The sequence below is a fragment of the Lagenorhynchus albirostris genome, chromosome 17 (genome assembly GCF_949774975.1).
Source record: "Lagenorhynchus albirostris chromosome 17, mLagAlb1.1, whole genome shotgun sequence".
Taxonomy (NCBI): domain Eukaryota; kingdom Metazoa; phylum Chordata; class Mammalia; order Artiodactyla; family Delphinidae; genus Lagenorhynchus; species Lagenorhynchus albirostris.
In genome coordinates, this window is record NC_083111.1 from 71,549,328 (window position 1) to 71,568,428 (window position 19,101).

Here is a 19,101-nt window from a genome sequence, read left to right on the forward strand (position 1 = left end):
TGGCGAAATCCAAAGGGCAATTCTCACACCTCAACTCACTGGATCTCTTAATAGCCTTTGACCCAATTTATCATTTGCTCCTTCCCGACACACTTTCTTCATTTGACATTTAGGACACCACATTCTCCTGAGCTTCCTTCCTGCTTTATGGCTATTCTTTTTCTGGATCCTTTCCTTTGGCATACATGCAGTTATTTCTCCCACCTTAATGCAAAACAAAAACCTATCTTCATTCTATTTCCCTCCCCAGCTCCCACCCTATTCCCTGCTTCTCTATGCAGCAAATTCCTTAAGAAGAGTGCCTACACTCATTGTCTTTTATTTCTCTCCTTCTACCCTCTGTTAAGCCCACTCCAACCTGGCTTTGTGCCCAATCCTATACCACCAAAATTGGTCTGGCAAGGTCATCAAATAACATCCATTGCTAATTCCAATGGTCAATTCTCAAGTCCATACCTTATTTCACCTGTCAGGAGCATATGACACTCTCTTCTCAATATACTTTTATCATTAGCTTAAAGGATGCCCTCCCTCACTTCCTTCACTGCTATACCAGTCCGGTTTGTACCACCATTACCTCTTGCTCAGATTACTTCCAAAGCCTCCTAACTGCTTCTACCTTTGCCTCCTACTACAATCTCTTATTATAAGAGGCAAAGCAATCTTTTAAAAATACAAATGGACCACATCCTTTCTGTGCTCAAAAACATGCAATGGCTTACTCCTACATTCAGAATAAAATCCAAACTCCTCACCAGGTCGTACAAAACCCTACATGATCTGTCCCCAACTCACTCTGGCCTCATCTCCCATCACTCTCCACAACACCCTGTTGCAGTTTCTCTAACACAGCAAGATTTCTCTCTCCTTGGAGCCTCTGTACCTGCCTTTCCCTGGCCTGGGATGCTTTGTCCACAGACCTTTAAATGACAAGCTACTGCACTTCATGTGGTCGTTGCTTTAATTAGACCACCTCAGAGAGCACCTCCTTCACCAATCCATCCATAATACCTCTTCCTCTCTCTCCTCTCTATCCCCTTCCCAAATTGATGGTTAGCACCAGCTAACACACATTCATTCCTCTGATTATCTGTTTAGTCTGTCTTCTACTGCAAGGTGAACTTTTAAGGAGACAGGAGCTTTGTTTTGTATGCTACTCTATCCCCAGCACCCAGAGTAACGCCTACAATGTTGTAGGTAGTAACAAATATGTGTTGAATAATTCCATGATCAAAAATACACACAGAAAACAAAAACTTGTCTGTAAAATTACAGGAGTATTTCAAGGAGAGACGAAAGACCAAAATACTGACAACTGAAAACTCTAAGTTGAAAAAAGAAAAAAAATGGTCTGAGAATTTAGGAAGAGCTCACTGCCTTCTCAGTCAAATAAATGAAGACAGTCCTTCCCTCCCCCCATCCTCCCATAAAAACCATTAATTTTATGTACAAAAATGTAAATTTTTTGAAATGTTAAATATTAGGGAAATAAACTGACAGACACTATGAGTATCAAGAAAATTAGTTTGCCAAGATAACTTAGGAAGAACATAGTATCCTCCCACAGCCATAAATATGGCTCCAAAATATAAATAAGAATCGAGACGAGCCTGTATCAGAATTCTGATCTTTGTAAAACCGAACAGCACTCATAACATTAAAATTTAAACCCACATTTTAAAGCTTATTCTATTTAATCTCCTTTAGACCATACATCCTCCAAGAAAGTCCTATTTGGGAATTCTTCACATCTTCTGATAAAAAATTAAAAGCAGAGTGTCAATTCTGTCCCCTCAAAATTTTACAAGGAGGACAAACTCCAAAATCAAGCCAATATCCATTACCATCTTCAACTCAGATAAATGCATAAAAAATGCAGAGAAATGTGGTGTTAAGAAAATAAGGAGATACTGAAAACATACTTTGTTCTAATAAAACCACCAAACAATAGATTTCATAAGAATGCCTTAATACAATCCCATTTCTTCCAATTTACGGGGACTAAAAATGTGTGAATGTGGGCTTCCCTGGTGGCGCAGTGGTTGAGAGTCCACTTGCTGACGCAGGGGACACGGGTTCGTGCCCCGGTCCAGGAAGATCCCACATGCCGCGGAGCAGCTGGGCCCCTGAGCCATGGCCGCTGAGCCTGCGCGTCCGGAGCCTGTGCTCCGCAACGGGAGAGGCCACAGCAGTGAGAGGCCCGCGTACTGCAAAAAAAAAAAAAAAAAAGTGTGAATGTGAAAAAACTTGTCAAAATGATCACTAGAAACTACCATTTTTAGTGTTAAATACAAATAATTTCTTATATTTACCCAAGCTCTGAATCCTAGGCAAAAAGGTCTTCTAGAAAACATACTACCAGACAATGTTCCTTAACTATATGCTGTCGTATATAAAATATTACTTAATATTAAATATGCTATTTCTCAATCTTACAGATATTCAGCCCTGTAGAAGCAACTGAAAATCTTTAAAACTGACAAGATGGTGAGTTACTCTGGAATGCAACTATGCTTCTGCTTTACTTGTCAACCAAGAAATTTCTGGTTCTCATGTAACATGTACCGTGACTCTGAAGCAATATTAACAGAATGGAAAATCAGTAATGAAAAATATGATACAATGTTCACTGACAATGGTACACACATGATGAAGGCCAGGAATCACAAGTTCACACTCTTCGGTTGTGTATTCAAAAACTATAACACAATGTAACATCACAAAACGTAATATTTTGCACAAGCAAAAAATAAAGAATCGCTTTAATAATTGTCCTTCCAAAGACAAACTACCAGAGATACAAAGGAGTCTGGAATCGCTTTGCCATTCATATATTCAACCAAGTAGTTATTACATGTTTAAAAATCTGCTTTAACGTAAAAAGCAACAATATTGCACTAAGATAATTAATGCCAACAGCAAAAAAAAATCACTAATAACTTCCACCTGCTGGAGCCTGTTGACGAAATAACAAAATTGATGTGCTGGAAGAGAGCAATTACAGAAATATGATACGACACATGCTGAAAAAAGCCTTCTAATCAATCTATTACACAGAAAATGTTGCAATTTGGTGAATAAAAAAGTGAAAGGCAAGAAGAAACTATCCTGAAAACCAGTTATGTAACTCCAGCGCCACATTTCTAGGTCTAAGGTTTAAGGATAAACATTTCTCAAATGATTACATAAAGCAGAAAGTACAGGCTAAAATAGTAGAAACTTCAAAATGATTCAAATGATATCAACAATCTCACTTAGCACATCTGCCTCTGAAATCCAGGCACCATCTTTTTCAAACAGTGCACAAAGTCTTGTTTGCAGAACTGCTCCTAAACTGCATCACCACATGATTTGAAAGCAAGTGTCGATTTAATAATGAACAGCAGAAGTGACTCCAGGAGTGATCCAGCAGCTGACAACAGGGCAAGAATAAAAATTTCAATATATCAAACTTTTAAAATCTGACTACTACAATTAATAACATTATAATAATTAAATTTTGATAAAATTTCAGATTTATTCATGCATCTCAGAAGTTCATTCTGTGATGATTTTCAGCTTTGGCCTTGGCTGAATATTGATTATTGGCCAAATGTGTATTTGATGTACCTGATACAAGTACACAAAGGAAATATTCAACATAGGGCAGAGTTAATAGTCAATAAGTATCTAATGAATTAATTTAATGACTGTAAATAGGTGGATCCACTGGTATTTCTTTTATGTAAAGGATCAGTTAGGTACCCAATAATTCAAAGGAGAAGTAAAATCATAATTCCTTCTTAGCTTCTGATAATGCTGCAACTCACATTAGGAACATAGCAGTTAATGGTATTAAACATGATAATTTTACGTAAGAAGCTGAAATAGTTGAGTGCCAGTATAATGGAGAGAAATAACCAACTCAAGCAAGTCTATCAAAAAGTATGTGTAATAATTATCAAGACGTTAAGCCATTTGCTTTCCTGATGGCACTGCAAATGCACATCACACCCTAACCTTCTCACACCTACTTCTCCACTTTCCTTTCCCCCTTTCTTCCCAACAAGAGAAGCTGCTAAACAGAATCTTTTGTTCTAACACAATGACAGTGACTGGCAACAAATATCTGTTCATTAAATAGCACAACCGAGATTTCCCTTTTGCTCTTGCCCTTGCTGTTTTCTGATATTTTTGTGGTAAACATGCTTAAGCAGAACCTGAGCTCCCAGGACTGCAACTCTCTCCCCACATCTGGTTCCACTGAACTTGCAAAATAAGTAGACTCAGCGTCCTCTCTGGGACTCTGGATTCATACAGTGTTTTTCCCGTTCCACCTGTAACCCTAGAGCATGAGCTATCCAAGAACAAAAATTCTGAGAGGAAGCATGAAAATGCTGTTATTGTCGTCCTTAAATCAACATGGCTAAACGAATGCCGTGGAGTCAAAGAGGTGGACAGTGACGGTTTGTTACCTATTTCTCACACCCCCAAGCTTATCCTTCTATAATCTGCTCTGTGATGTTGGGGAAAGGAAGCTGTGAAGTGTACGTCCTAGACTACTTTGTCAGCTGACTTCTCAGTATATTCCATCAGTGAGAACCACTAAAAGAAAACTAGAAGGTGGGAAGAAAGAAGGTCTCTCTTTCTGTTTTTCAAGTCCTGTCAGCATTTCCTGTGAGCAAAAGACAGCTATGGTTTCAAGCTCTAGCTTCTTGTGGAACTCCTGGCAGCAGCAAAATGCCTGGCCCCCTTCAGAGGTCTAAGCTTCCAGCCTTCCTCCTTCACACACCTAAATTCTGCCTAATCCACCTCTTGCCTTTTCTCCCCCAGCTTTAGGAGTAATGGTTACTTCCTGTGGTTACCATTAACATCTCAGTTACTGGGCTTCCCTGGTAGTGCAGTGGTTAAGAATCCACCTGCCAATGCAGGGGACATGGGTTCGAGCCCTGGTCCGGGAAGATCCCACACGCTGAGTATCAACTAAGCCCGTGCGCCACAAATACTGAGCCTGCGCTCTAGAGCCCGCGAGCCACAACCACTGAGCCCGTGCGCCACAACTACTGAAGCCTGTGTGCCTAGAGCCCGTGCTCCGCAACAAGAGAAGCCACCACAATGAGAAGCCCGTGCACCGCAATGAAGAGTAGGCCCCGCTCGCCACAACTAGAGAAAGCTGGTGTGCAGCAACGAAGACCCAATGCGGCCAAAAATAAATAAATCATTTTTTTAAATTTCAAAATATCTCAGTTACCTCTTGTGATATAATAAGAAATATATATTTGGCCTTTATCACCAGTTCCTAACACAGAGCTTCTAAATCCCTGGAATTTCCTGGGTGGCAGGAGCCTCTTTTGTTTTTTAGATGATACTTGGCAAGCCCCTACTTAGCTTCAAGATGGGGACTGGTTGCCACAAAGACCAAGGCGTGACTATAGAGTTGGAACTTTCAGCCCCATTTCCTGACCTCTGGGGAGGGGAGAAGGACTGGAGATTCCCACAGAGCTGGGATTCTGGCTGGGGCGGCCTGTCTCCATGTGCCCTTAGCCACTCTGCTCTACTGAAATATGGCTTGACGTCAAATGAGAGCGAGCCTTAGACGTCAGGTTAAGGAATTTTATTCTCTCCAATGAATATACTCTGTAATCGAAGGGTCATGGGTGGCATTAAACATTTTTTAATTGTAAAAAAAGAATTGAGTTTGACCATCAATAGCCAATGATTTACCATCAGTCATGCCTACATAATGGAGCCTCCCGGTTGGTAAATGCACCTACATGCTGGGAGGGTGGCACAGCCCAACTCTACGGGGACAGAGCTCCTACGCTCAGTATACTTCCAGACCTCACCCTATGTACCTCTTTATCTGGCTGTTCATTTGTACCCTTTATAAAATCCTTTATAATAAACTGGAACGAGTAAGTGTTTTCCTGAGTTCTGTGAGTCATTAAAGCAGTTTGTTGAACCTGAGAAGGGGGTCGTGGGAAGCCCCAATATCGAGCTGGTTGGTCAGAAGTAGAGGAGGCCTAGGATTTGAGACAGGCGTCTGGAGTGGAGGGCAGTCTTATGGGATGCAGCCCTTAACCTGTGGGGTCTACACTCACTCCACATAGTGTTACAATTAAATGAATTATAGGACACCTAGACAGTGTCTGGAGAGCTGAAGAACTGGCTGGTGTGGGGAAAAAAGCCCACACATTTGGTGTCAGAGGCGGTGCCGGAAAACAGTCCAGAATTGGTGACAGAAGTTGTTTTAAGTAAAAACACAGACCCCAGCATCCTCTTTTTGCTCAGGCTTCCAACACTTGCGTAAATAAATACATATATTAAATTTCCTGTTTTAAAATATCTAGCAAGGTTTCTGCTTTCCTAGTTGAAATCTGACTTATACAGAGGAACTCACAGAGAGTAGCTTAATTCTTAACCTTACCAACACTATCTAATCTATCATCACCAGGTATTAGTGTACCTCTTAATAAAGTGACTCTTTGATTCTCTTTACTCTGCAATATAAAGGAAGAGAAGCATGATGCAGCTACAATACCATCATACTAGTACTAAAATCTCACCACCAATCCCTAGCACAATGTATTTTATTAGTCTAGTGATTAACATGGAGTTAAGCTACTTGCCTTAAAGAAATATGACGTAAACAAAGAATGGAATGAAAATTGGGAGACTTGATTTCTAGTTTTGACTCTATCACAAAATATGTGACTTTACACAGGTCAGTTCACTTGGTAGACTGAATGTCTCACATTTGTTCTGGCGCTGATTCTACATATGGTACGATATGCTGACATCTAGTGGATACACTTAAATTTAGTATTTTAAAAAGAAAAATTTTAGTTAAGCTATTTTATTTTTAAATTTTTTTTTCAATTTATTTATTTTTGGTCATGTTGGGTCTTTGTTGCTGCACGTGGGCTTTCTCTAGTTGTGGCAAGCAGGGCTATTCTTCGTTGCGGTGTGCGGGCTTCTCACTGCGGTGGCTTTTCTTGTTGCAGAGCACGGGCTATAGGCGCGCGGGCTTCAGTAGTTGCAGCGTGTGGGCTCAGTAGTTGTGGCTCGCAGGCCCTAGAGTGCAGGCTCAGTAGTTGTGGCGCACGGGCTTAGTTGCTCCTTGGCACGTGGGATCTTCCCGGACCAGGGCTCGAACTCGTGTCCCCTGCATTGGCAGGTGGATTCCTAACCACTGTGCCACCAGGGAATTCCCAGTTAAGCTATTTTAAATAAAACACTCACTAGGATGCCTGGCTATGTGCAATAAGTACAATAAATTAGGAGACCAATGTTGCTCCTTAAATGGAAGTGAGCCATAATAAAAGAGTATTAAATCAGATTGTCATGGCATCTTGGAGTTTGATTCAAAGATTACTAGTACTAGTACTCTTCTATGTACCCAGCCATTAAAAATTAAACCACCAATGCAAATTAGCTGCCTGAGTTGCAAATTTAGAGGAAAGAAATGCTTCCTCCTCTAACGTCCTGTATTCAGGGACAGACAAAGGTTATGAGAAGGAACAGTACAAAGTTCTGAAGTAAATAATTTAGGAGTATACAGGATGGTGTGTGATGGAAATATTAAAGCAAAACAAAACAAAATTGAAACTCAGAATTACCTATTTTATAAGGATTTATTATGAAAGTTTCTCTTTAAAAAAATATGATCACTGAACTGAATTCACTTTCTTAAAATTTACCACTATTTTCAAATACAGGAAAAAATTATATATACCTATAGGTGGTAAAAATATACATGTTAAAATGCAAGGGAATGATAAACACAAAATTTAAGATACTGGTTATCTCTGGCAAGGGACAGGGCCATAGGACTGGGAAACTTCAAAGGTTTAGGAAATACTCTAGTCCCTCAATTACTGGTGGATTCATGGAAATCTTTTGTTTTTAGGTTTTTAAATTCACAAATAAAGGTATACATTCTTTTGTCTGTATCAATAATTCTAAAAATTTTAAAACTAAAGCCACTGATCCTCAGAGAAGACATGTGGCTCATTCAAAGATGCCCAACAAAAATGACCAGAGCGGAATTCAGGTGCCTGAACTCTCCCAAAACACATGCAGCAATGCATGGATGGTCTATTAAATGAAAATCTTACCATTATAAAACCCTAACTGTTATATCTAGCTGTTTACAGTGCCTGGTTGCTGCTATTGCTGTTTTAAATCAAACAATCTTTCCCTGGCTCCTATCTGCCAGTCACTGTGACAAAGACTGAATAGCTGGCATTGAAAAATTCTCAGACAACTGGAAGAGACCAGACAGATAATGTGGCATGCTCCCATACAGAAGCATGCCAACACCTCTATGAACATACAGAAAAAGGAACACCTAACCAAAGGCTTCCCAGAGGAGCTGATTCTTAATTTTCTTATTTTCTATCTCTTTAAATTAGTAAATAATTCAAACATTAAAAATATCATATTCACATACTCTACCACCCAGCAATAACTTTGTGCCATAGTTGCTTCAGACTCTGGCCTACTTTTTTTGTGTAGTTAATCTCCCAACCTCTCCCAACCAACTTTCCTCTCTTCCCCTCTCACATCTCCTAAGGTAATCAGCATCTTCAAAACATGCTTCCTTGCCAAACATATTTTAAAAATTTTACTGTGAAGGTACGTATTCATAAACAACATAGTATTGTTCTGCTTTTCAATCTGCATACATGACACACTGTCCATATTCCTTTAAAACTCACTTTTCCCACTCAATGGTGTTTTGAGAATTATCCACGTTCAGTCATTTTAGATGTTACATACTACGGCACTGTTCAAAGAAACCAGTTTGTTTATTCATTCCCCTACTGAGGGACAATGGATGTTCAATTTCTCTCTATTAACGAGTTCTACTTTACACACAGTACCCATACTTTGTGCCCATGTAGAAGAGTTTCCACAGAACAGCTATTTAGAAATCAAAAGGCAGCTTTAACTTTACTAAACTGTACCAAATTGCTCTCCAAAGTACTTCTATCAATGCACTGTTCCACTAGCAAAAGACTTCCTCTCTCTTAGCCTCCAAAACCTCAAGCTTTAATTTTTAGATTGTGAAATATCTGATGTTTTAATTTGCATTTTCTTGATTACCAGTAATAAATGTGTATTTCTTTGTATGTTTATAGGCCATTTGTAAAATGTATGTTCATATCCTTTGCCACCTGTGCCATTTATTTTTTCCACTGTCTCTCAGCCCCACACCCACCTTTGCATACACTACTCTACTCCATACTGCTGGGGCTTCGGATCTGTAAACGACATCCCCTAGACATCCTGCCCTGCCAGCTGGGTTCCTGTTAGGTTATTTCGATAAGCGGCACTAGAGGGCGAGGAGAAGGCTGAAGAAAGAGAGAAGCTTCCTGTTTCTAGCCAACACAGACTAGCAGTTGCTGTAGGAGAAGTTTGGTTGGGGTGATTCCAGTATCCAATGCCCCAGTTAGAGACAGAAGTCTAGCAGAGGTAGCAGCTTAACTCTGGTGGCAGCAGGCAACACCCCACCTTTTTTTGTCACTCTATTCCTCTCCTTCTCCCTTTTGCTCTTCCAGTCTTTCTAATACCTTTAATGACCAATCCTCTATGTTACATTCCCTCTATTTGAAATACTGAGTAGTATGTTTTCCTAACTTGACTCCAACTGATACACCACCCATTTTTTCCCCCAACTGGGCTTTAGGAATTCTAAATACCAATCTTTTGGTGCTTATATACATAGCAAATACTTTCTCCTAGTCCGTAATATGTCTTAACTTTGTTTATGGTGCCCTTTGTTCCATGCAATCCAATTTTTCATCATATTTTTGTGGTCTGTGCTTATTGTTTAAGTAATGCTTCATCCTCAAAACTACCTTAGCAATTCCTGGCCTTTTATTCACTCATGTGATTGTCAGGTTCTACAAAAAAAAAATCTCGATGGGACTTTGATTTGATTTTCCATTAAATATACATATATATATATATTATTCTGAGGCAAAATTGCCATTTTTTATAAAATATCAACAATTTTTTCATTTAATCTATGAATATGGTAGATTACATGAATATATTTTCTACTTCTAAACCATCCATGCATTCCTGGGACCAACTCTATTTGGTCAGTTAAAGAAATACATATTCCTAGATTTGATTTACTAATATTTTACTTTGGATTATTCATGTAAGACCAACCAGTAATTTTTCTCTCTGTTCTTATCTGGTTTTGATATTTTATATATTGGCTCTTTCTTTTCTACAGAACAGTTTACAGAAGATAGAGCACATCAGTTCATTGATGAGTTTTATGGGAAAGTTCTTCCAAACATCTTTTTCATCTTTGAACCTCTAGCCTCTGGCAGACATTCTATTATACAGTCACTACTCAATAAACATTAGCTGAATTAATGAATGAATTAAAATTCAAGTAAAAAAAGCTTGTTCATCAAAGAAGAGCATATCTAAACGAAGGGCATCCTGTAAAAGGTGTAGCTTTAGGTCAAATGAAACAAACTGCAACTTTACAAAGTAGGGAGTGGGACTTCCCTGAGGTTCCAGCAGTTAAGACTCTGCGCTTCTACTGCAGGGGGCGCGGGTTCGATCCCTGGTGAAGGAGCTAAGATTCCCACATGCCGTGTGGTGCGGCCAAAAAACAAAAAAAAACAAACAAAAAACACACAAAGTAGGGAGTAAGTTTATGGAATGTGTTGCCTACAAAGGGGTAATGCAAATATAAGCTCCACAAAGTTGAGAAACCCAATCAAGGGCAAGGTTAGCAGGCAAAGGTTTACTGCTAACACATCAAAGCTGGTCTAGACAGCACTGATACCTTCCCACAACACCCTTTATCACCACTGAGCTAATCATCATCGGTATTTCTCGTGTTCCTATGCATTACAGCAACGAGAGCCCAAATTCTTAAAATCTTGATCCTACAACACAACAGTCATCCTCAGAAAAATCGCTTTTTAATATATTTTGGCACGGAGGTTAAGGGCTACAGAGGTTCTCATCCACTACATATAAACATTCTGCCTCACCCTCCAGGAATCAGAGTGCCTCTGATTCCTCTCCCAGCCACCAAACTACAGCAAAAACGGCAAGGAAGTTGGGCCTCAATGCCAGGTTAGGAGGTCTCAAGGTAGTGAAAGGATAAAATATGAACCTGTCATCATTCTTTTCCCCTCAGAGATTTCAGAGGAGGAGAAAGAGGGGGGAAAGCAGGAGACCTCCAATCTCAAGGAAATCTTCCAGGATTTGATATATAGGAATAAGCATTTCTAGTTATCTTTTTATGATTGAAATGGTCAAGAGGCTCTTAAAAATTGACCTTCCGGGACTTCCCTGGCAGTTCAGTGGTTAAGACTCTGGGCTTCAGGCTTCCCTGGTGGCGCAGTGGTTAAGAATCCACCTGCCAATGCAGGGAACACGGGTTAGAGCCCTGGTCCAGGAAGATCCCACATGCCGAGGAGCAAATAAGCCCACGAGCCACAACTACTGAGCCCGTGTACCACAACTACTGAAGCCCACGCGCCTAGAGCCCGTGCTCCGCAACAAGAGAAGCCACTGTAATGGGAAGTTCACGTACCACAGCAAAGAGTAGCCCCGCTCGCCTCAACTAGAGAAAGCCCACACGCAGCAACAAAGACCCCACGCAGCCAAACAAACAAAAAAAAGACTCTGTGCTTCCACTGCAGGGGGCATGGGTTCGATCCCCGGTTGGGGAGCTAAGATCCCACATGCCGCACAGCACGGACAAAAAAATGAAAATAAAAAAAACTGTCCTTCTACTTTCCCTCATAATTTGAACTAAAAAGATAAAGTATTCTCTGAAGTGAGAAGTCCCTTTTTTTTTTTTTGGTGGACTGAGGTTTCTTCTTAACATTAATAGTCGCCATGAGGAGTGAAAGCTATCAGGCAGGATGGCTTAATATCCAATCATCAATGAGTAAGTGAATCTTAGACCAGGAAGGGACCATCTACGCTGGCCTTGGACTTTGAGCTTCCAGAACAGTGAGAAATAAACTTCTGTTGTTTATAAGCCACCTAGTTTATGACACTTTGTTAAAGAAGCCCAAACTAAGACATGCACTAACATGGAAGACTCAAGCTTGACCATCTAACCTTAGTAAGAACTTATTCTACAACATCGATCTATGCCAAATAGTCATTTAGCCTCTACTTAAATACTTTACTCCGCACGACTACATCCAAAGAGTAAGTCATTCTGTTTTCAAATGACAAATTTTTAGACTCAAGTCAATTTTTAAAAACTTGTTAAGAAACTTCAGCCAATAATCAAATGATACACACTTAATCTGACATGAATTCAACCCTCAAGAATCACACAAAACTTGTATTAAGCTGAAACTCACCCACTTGTTAATTTCTCCTCATTGGTCCCAGTTTCCACTGGCCTCTTGGAAACAAACTAACCAAACAATCCCTGTGTTGCTTGACAACTCATCAAACATTTGAAGTAGCTTAAAATATATTAAACTGAGGTAAAAGAAAGTTATGCATCAGACTATACACACACACACACACACACACACACACACACGCTCACGTATGCAAAAAATTACAAGATAATCTCCTGTCTCGTAATTACGAGGATTTAGCTTCTGAAAGAACTTTATTTAGAAGGGTTTATTTAGGAAATTAAGGACCTTCTTAAACATTACAGACTGAAGGAACTAAGGGCAACAGAATTCATTTTTCCCTGAGCAACTATAACCTAACTTTTATATCCAAAGCACCTCGCAGAGGTGCTAATTGAAAGTAATTACTAAATGAAAAGTAAAAGTCAATGAATGAGATCTTACTGTGTATCACATAATATGCTAAAGTATTACAGATACAGTATTATCTCATAAAATCCTCAACTATTTTATGTGGTTAGTTAGCACCATAATCCTTATTTTACCTCTGAGCAACCTGAGGTCAGAAAGATTAAGTAACTTGCTCAAGGTCAACAATTAGTAAACAATGAAGGTGGAATTCTCACTGAGGAAATTTGGCTCCCAACATTTCTCTTAACCATATGGCCATACTGCTTCTTGGTCATAAATAAAAGTACACATAATTTATCCAAAAGGAGTTAAGAAATTTTTCAATTATTCCTAAAAGAAATTCAGTACCAGCATTAAAATTTCTAAATTAGGAATAAAACTCTCACAGAAAAAAAATTTCAAGAAAAAAAAAATACGATGACTAGAAAAAGACAACAGATGCTAACTAAGAAATGTCCTTAAATATTTCTCTACCTTGTCAGATTGTTCTGTTTGAGCCTGGCACGCTAAAGGAATTTAAAAGGAATTAGGGACTTCCCTGGTGGCGCAGAGGTTAAGGGTCCGCCTGCCAATGCAGGGGACACGGGTTCAAGCCCTGGTCCAGGAGGATCTCACATGCCACAGAGCAACTAAGCCCATGGGCCACAACTACTGAGCCTGCGCTCTAGAGCCCGCGAGCCACAACTACTGAAGCCCGCGCACCTGGAGCCCGTGCTCCACAATAAGAGAAGCCACTGCAGTGAGATGCCTGCGCACCGCGACGAAGAGTAGCCCCCGCTCGCCGCAACTAAAGAAAGCCCACGTGCAGCAACGAAGACCCAACGCAACCAAAAATAAATAAATTTATAAAAAAATTAAAAATAAAAGGAATTTAAACGTTTTCCTTGTTCTTGAACTTAAATTAAAATCTCTTACACATAACTTCTCCAGGCTCATCATAATCAAACAGAATACAAAAACAAAATATAAATTTTCTCTTCTTTGTAATCATATAAGTTTTAAGATACATACTTCAATAATTTTTCTACATTTTGTACATCTTTAAATCAGTATCTTAAAAGATTATATGATATCTCTCTTAAGAGATAATGCTAAAAAGACTCCAACAGGGGTCATTCATTACACTTTGATCTTTCAGAGGAGGTGGTAATTAAAACCACTTATATATGCTTTATTTATATCATTTTTAAAAATAGTACTTTACTTCAGTTAGAGAGTAGACAGATTCCCTCAGTAAATTTAACAAACATACTCTATAATTATTTTCAAATACCATGGTCTGATACCTTTCACTAACTAATGTTATAAAAGCTGATTTACCCAAAAACAAACCAAAAAAAACTGATTTACAAAAAATTGGAGGTAATCTACTGTTTCTCGGTATAGTGGAGCATATTACTTTTAAATGAATTTTTGAAACCATTAAGTAAGACCAAAATGCAGTATGTGTATATCATATAAACTTTTTTGAATTAAGTATGCTACCCAATAATTATAGCTTTTAAAGTTTCTCATAGCATATACAAGGACAACACTTATATAAATCCAAGGTCAAATCACTTAACTACTTTGAATCTTTTTACCATATGTCTAAAGTTGCTGGGAGGGAGAAAGGAGAAGAGAAAGGAAGGAAATGAAGGGAATGACAAGGGATAGAAAATCTGAGGCCAGAATATAAGGTTCATGAAATGACTTGAAATCATGTAGCTCAATTCTCTAAATTCATAAAAGAAGGGAACTGAGGACTAGAGAAACTTGGTGACTTGGGCAAAAGCAGCAAATTAGTTTTTTAAAAGTGGGGCTTATTCCAATGACGCTGACAGTGCAGCTTTTAAGAACATCTTTAGAATATGGCATCAGAGTCAGATCACACTGATAGAAAGAATCAAGGACCGCGACCGAAAAAAAGGAAAAAAAACAAAACAAAACAAAAAAACCCAAACAAACACCATGAAAGTCAGACACCCCTTCCATGTCCTCTTCAAAACAAGTATTAGGGCTATTTTTGTCGTCAACCAAACTTCAATACACCTGCCATTCCCTTTATTAGTAGTCAGCTACAAGGTCCTGGACATTCAAATTTAGTGACACCATTCCAGGCTCTTCCTGGCTTAGGCTGGCATGTTCTCATGTATAGTTCATACTCCTGAAGTAAATGGAAGACACTTGGTGACTTCTTACAAGTCTTGACCTTTTTTTGTGCTTCCATAACACAAGCATCAGAGCACTTACTATTTGCATCCTTCCTATGACAATTATGACATTTCTCTTGTTAAACTTTTAGCATCTCAAACTGATATGTTACTTTCTACATGTTTATTTTATGTTCCCTGAACAAGAATGTGAGGTCTTTGAAGGCAAGCACTCTCCAGGGCTTCACACTTATCTTCTGTTCCCTTTTCTATAGAATATGCTGTTGTTTCTCTGATTATTGATCAGCAAACAGAAGTTTCTTCAAAGCTATTTTGGTTAGAATATTTCTTAAGGAATGGATGTATAACTCTACTTCTATAAGATTAGTTATACAGAACATAAAAAACTACACTTACTCAAATATGATGGAGAAAGAAAGGTCTAGCTGACTTTTCACTAATAGGAGTTCTTAATCTGAGGTTCAGAGAGAGAATTCAGTGATCTGCTGAATCTGGATGGGAAACTTCTTACTAACCTCTATGTGAGATTTAGCAATTCCTTCAATTAAGATTATAGGTAAAAAACCACAGTAGGATTAGAAATATCTATGAATTTGTCATTAATAAACATCACAGGTATTTTCACATTACATTACAATTACTGCAAACTCATCATTATTCAAAATTGCAGTACTTAGCAGAATTGTCACTAAAGCTTATTCTCTAATGTGAGAAGCATATATAATACTCTAACAAAAATTCGCATTTTTAATATTTGTTAACTACATTTCAATACTAACTGGTTTCCTTTTTAAATCTATGCATTTTACTTCATAAAATCATGGATTATTATTAGAATTCATGGAACAAAAAAATGGTTGAGAACTCCTGCACTGTAACACAGAGAGTAGGTGAGATGATTACAATTCCAAAGGACTACTATGATAACTGTCATATCAGTTCTAATAAAATGACAGGCAAGTTTTGAAATATAAATATCTGTTTATAATTAGAAAGAACACAGAGACTTTAAGCTGATCATTTTCACTTGAAGAACACAAAGTATGTCTATAGAAAAATTACATTTTCAAATATCTATTAACTTGTTATAATTAAAACAATTATAGGATTATAAATGGTTAGGTACTCAGGACCTTTTAACGGTAATTATTTTTTTGTTGTGGTTGTGTTCTTTACTTTCAAGACTTTATAAAAGGACCAAAAGTCATTATAGGTGGAAGTGTCTTTCCTTCTAGCTAGCTTTCAAATATATATATACATTTTATTTTTAACTACTACAATTATGGCTTAGACATTTTTTGATCAATTATACTGGTGACAGCTAAAATGACTTAAAAAGGAATTCAAAGAAAAACACATACCTCTCCTATTGAAAGGAAGCTGCAAAAAAAACTTCTAATTAATCTATATTACTTCCCATTCTAAGCCAGAAACTAAACAATATAGGGTATTTCCTACAGACATTTTTAGCAGTTCAGTATTATATACAGAACATTTTCCTTAAATTATATTTAGTCAATGTAGTTTTTTATTTAAATCATAACTTTTCATTTGTATTTGAATAATCATTTCCCCGAAAGACATATTTACCTTCAGCCAGTGCTGGTGATTCTGTTCTTGTCCCTCTATCTGTTTAAAGAAAGAAAAAAGGAAGAAAGTCTAAAACATTATTTTAATTTAAAACAAGTTTTAATTTTATGAAAACTAACTTTAACAACAAAGTTCATCAATGCTATCACATACCACATGCATGAGCCATATATTTCTCCCCTTGGATTAACTCAACAACTATTTATGGAGGACTTACTAAGAGTAACGCATGATCTTAAGCCCTGAGAAATACCAATAGGTGATACAACACCCTAGTTGTCACCCTCAAGATATTAAAAGACAAGCAGGTGTACCAAGAAAAGTACACAGTTCTCATCATAGCTTATGAAGCAGGAGATAACAAGGGAAAAAAAATTAGTAATTCTTCTTTATTCACATACCAAGAGAAAAAATTAGTAATTCATCTTTATTCTTGTAAAATTATCAAAAGAGGCATATTTCTATATTCTTATCACAGTTTAAGTTGTTTCAATGTATTAAAAAATCAGTTTTATTACAGGCACTAAGATCCTTATATTCCATGACAATAACCTATTATAAGCCAGAGGCACATTGGCAAAACTCACCGAACCACAAAGTCCTCTCTAGGACTGGTTTTACTTTTTCAAAGCCTTATTAAACAATTTTAGGTGAAATGAAATTTTAAGAATGAGTGTACTCTAACTTTGCAACTAAGAACAAAGCCAGATAACAAACTAGCTTAATTCACAGAGTGAGGAGATACATTTGACTAATGTAACTAATCACCTTTATGTGAAATTTTCTTCCCTAATTATTTATCTTATATAACCCAAGAGTCCCAGATTAACAAATATAACAAAAATTTCTATGTATAAAAGATTGGTAACATCTTGAGGGAACTGGGCACTGTCATCCAAGCGGGTAAGTGATCTGACACAGTCTTCCCAAGGCCAAAATGTGGCACTGTGTCTCTGACAGATTAAAAAAAAACAAAAACAAGAGTCCAGGAACCAAAAGATGAAAAGTAGACTGGCAACCTTAGGCTCCACTGGGTTAAAAATTCTGATTCTGCAGGAGAAGGGGAGGCGCTTCAGTCAGGAGCTACAGGAAGAATTCCAAAGCAATAATCAAACGGGAGAGGAATGAGGGGACGTGGCAGCGCGGGGCGGCAGGGGGTGGGGGTCCTGTAGACTGACCCTAACAACCACGAGGACTTATGGCTGCTGCTACACAACAGGCACAGGAGAGAGGGTATCGCGAACCTAGGGGATTCGACTGAGGCTGCCGTGCCCAGGGATAACTGGAAATGGGCAGCTGCAGCAACTATGGCCCGACAAGGATAAAGTCACTACAGGCACTGATCCCCTGGGGAAGAAAATCTGGGTCACTCTACCAGGAGAATGGATCAGCCTGTTGAACTGCTGGCTGAAGGTGAGGAAAATCTAGAATAAGCAGTGGACTGAAATAATGAACGTTATTCCACTAACCCTCCTGCTATAAGTCTGATGTAGAGACTGTGGCCAGCCACCACCTTGAAAGCTTCGCAGTAAAGGGCAAGCATTCAATGGAGGGTACAAGAGGGTGGGCCGTATGGGACACCTCTCAAGCTCTGCCTCACATCTGCACTCCAGCTGAGGCATCTCCCCTTAGCTGCTTGCTGCACTGCTAGGGCTCACTTCTCGCTCAAAGGCTTTGCAATAAGAGATACCTAATGGAACTCTTCGGCCATCCTGAGTCATAATGAACCTGGAAGCATGAAGGTGTTAATACCAACACGCTGGGCAACCCCTAACCGATGGGGGGATGAGGTCTGGTAGATAAATACCTTCTTCTTCCCACCAAAAGGCATATTCTTCATGTCTTCTGAGGGCTTCCTAAGGATCAAGCCCCAGCTGCTCACAGAACTGACCAGGTCAATAATACACCCTTAGACTGACTTTCCTTCTCTGTATCACATGCCCTAGTTCTCCAACTTCTGTTTCTTGTTAATATTTCCCCAAATAAATCACCTGCCTAAAAAGTCCCTGTCTCAGGCTCTGCTTTGGGGGTGAAGCCAGGTCTAGACACTTGTCCTTCAGGATACCACACCTCCTTCCTTTCTGTCCCACCTCACTAGATGCTCCTTTATCTCCTTTGCTGAACTCCTCTTCTCTAAAATCCCTGAATGCTGACACGTCCCAGGGCTCAGTCCCAGGTTCTCCACTCTCTTTGTGACTTCATCCCATCTCAGACTTTCTGGATCATCTATATAGCTCAAATTTATTTATCCAATCCAGACATTTCTCTCCACCTCCGCACTCTCATAGCACTGCCTACTCAATATTTCCACTAGGATGTTTTAACAGAGACCTCAAACTTAACATGTTCAAAACTGAACTCCATCTCACTCCCCAAACCTGACCTGCTTGCAGTCTCCCTCCTCTCAGTTGATGGCACTTCTGTCCGTACAGCTGCTCAGGTAAAAACTTTGGATTCCTCTGCAGCTACTCTTTCTCATACATTCCATATTCAACTCAAACTCTCCCTACCTAAAATCTTCATGGCTACTATTCTATCTCCTGTTTACTCAATGTTGAAGGTTCAGCGGCATTAGCAGTATTAGATCTACTATTACTTCT

General features: G+C 38.8%; 1 protein-coding gene across 4 annotated transcripts in view; it reads right to left on the reverse strand.

Annotated features, from left to right (window-relative positions):
* CYRIB (CYFIP related Rac1 interactor B) overlaps window positions 1-19,101 on the reverse strand; it is a 154,763-nt gene that overhangs the window by 37,132 nt on the left and 98,530 nt on the right. For 2 of the 4 annotated variants that reach the window (XM_060127684.1, XM_060127683.1), the window contains 2 exons: window positions 16,502-16,540; window positions 3,255-3,412 (listed from right to left, as the gene is read on the reverse strand). The gene's annotated coding sequence lies outside the window, so the exon portion shown is untranslated. The remainder of the gene's footprint in view (window positions 1-3,254; window positions 3,413-16,501; window positions 16,541-19,101) is intronic. The other 2 variants (XM_060127682.1, XM_060127681.1) reach the window with 1 other exon arrangement.